The sequence below is a fragment of the Pseudocercospora fijiensis genome (assembly GCF_000340215.1).
Source record: "Pseudocercospora fijiensis CIRAD86 unplaced genomic scaffold MYCFIscaffold_1, whole genome shotgun sequence".
Lineage (NCBI taxonomy): Eukaryota > Fungi > Ascomycota > Dothideomycetes > Mycosphaerellales > Mycosphaerellaceae > Pseudocercospora > Pseudocercospora fijiensis.
In genome coordinates, this window is record NW_006921532.1 from 9,962,960 (window position 1) to 9,965,317 (window position 2,358).

Consider the following 2,358-nt stretch of genomic DNA (forward strand, 5'->3'; position numbering starts at 1 on the left):
AGTTCGTCTAGTTTCTATAGATAACGGCTATTATAAGCGTAGTAGTTAAGGTACGCCTTACTTAAAGGGTTAGAAAGATCGAGGAGTAACCTATTATTTGTAAGATCGACCCCAGCTAGCTTAGCTCTATATTTTTGCCCTTAGTTAGTCTATTAATTAATTAACCCTTTCCCTATATTTAGCCTAGCCTTAAAATTTTAATTAAACCCTTATTATAGTCGTCCTTTTAACTTAGTTAGTATAGTAGGCTCCTAGCCTTAGGCCTATAGTATAGGTAAGGTTATTCCTATAGGTATAGTAATAATAGCAAGTAAAGTTAATAATAGCGGCGCTAGCCGTCTTAGCGCAAACTTTACTTTGCTTTCTAATTTCCTTCTTTAACTAATAATAATATTATTAATATAACCGTATCGGCTTTTAACGCATCGCTAGCTCGTAGCGCGACGCTATTATCGTTATTATTATTATTATTATTCGCGCGCGCGCGGCGCCCTAATCGCCTAGGCCCCGAGGCCTTAATAGGATAAAGGAATAAGAGAGGGACCTAAATACTAAGAGAAGGGCCTTACTACGTAGATAAAGAGCTTCTTAAAAGAGTAGGCGATTAGTTAGTGCATTATAGCGCGCTTATTAACACTCGGTATGCGTTTACTATTATAGTATAGTCTCGTTGTCCTTTGCTAATAATTGCTTGCCTCTAATTAGTTAGCTAATAGCACCCTAGGGGTACTATTAATCCTAGGTTTCTCTAGCGACATTATAGGCTCTTAGCCTTCTTCTTGTTCTTTATACTAGTCTAATACTTATCTAATAACTTAGTTATATCCTTAAAGGAGTCTTTAGCTTCCTACGAATTATATTTAGGCGAATAGCCCTACTACCTTAGTAGGTACTCCTTCTTGCCTTGTCTAGTCTAGTGCTTTAGTATACGCTCGACCGACTATAGCTCTTTACTATTAGCTAAGACTTCTTCCGACTTAGCAGGCGCTTTATCGCCTTCGCGCTAGCAGTATAGCTTAAGGAGGGACACGTAGAAGGTATTACAGATAGTATAATAAGGAGGGAGCTATAACTAGTAAGCCTATATACCCCTAGCCTCCCGGATACGGAATAGGCTAATATATCTTAGTACGAGCTTAGGCCTTGTTTTGCTATCGGGTAATAGGTACTTACGGATACGGAGGTTCTTTACACTAAGCATAACCACATCGCCTTACCTAAAGGTTATTAGTATATAGCGCTTATCGTAGTAGGTCTGTTAGTATTCTTAAGCTTTTATTAGCTTCTTAGCTATCTTAGAATAGATTTCTCGTATCTTCTAAACGCGTTCTATTGCTATTAGTATCTCTAGTACTTAACGCGCTTCCCTTTCCTTACGCTCGGCCTCGAGCGAGGTAAATAGTTCTTATAGCAAAGCGGCATTTTAGCCTATTATAGCTATATAGGGTAAAACCTTAGTTAATAAGTGCACGCTATTATTATATACGAACTCTATAGGCTATAGGAGGTTAACCTAATCTTTAGGGCTCTTATTAATGTAGCTACGTAGGTGCTACTTGTTACGGATCTGATTAGTTAGAGTCCTTATATGATCTTAGAGCGACGCCAAGACTAGTAGGCTGAGCTGTCGCTCTATCTTACTAGGAGCGACAGGAGCGGTTAAGAGCGACAGCGTCGCTCACGTCGCTTACGACTATAGACAAGATGTCTCCTTTGTATTTAGGAACGCCGGAATGCCCTTATAGCTCGAGGCGTTCAACTTATATTACTTACTTACTAATTGGAATTACCTTTGTACTAATTATTCTATCTCTGCCTCCCGCTTGTGTTAGCCTCTCTAAAGAAGCCTCGGCTTGCACGTAATAAGAAGTCACTTAACGATCTGTCGCGAGTAACCGTAACACTTTAAACGCCCTTAGGATAAGTGCCTTATTATAAGTCGGAAGGGGAACTCCCGCCCCTAGCGAGACAGGCAGTACTCGACGTACTACCTCTAGTACTAGCAATATACTCGGAACCTATACCGGAAACGATTCTCTTAAGATCGGAAAGCTAGACTTTTATTACAGCGACCGAGATAAGTTCGATACCTAGGTTAGCTAGATAGATATGTATTTTATGTTCAACTAGGTTTAAGATAACTTAAAGCCAGTCTTCGCAACGACGTTTATACGAGGTAGGGCTTAGTATTAGGTTAAACTATTTCTTAGGACCTATCTAGATAGCAACGGGACCGACAATTCGGATAGAATCTTCGCAAGCTACGAAAATCTTAAGCGTACGATAAAGAAGGTCTTTAGATCTTCTAACGAAGTTGCTACCGTAGTTAGGGTTATCTAACATTAACTCAGAAAGGGT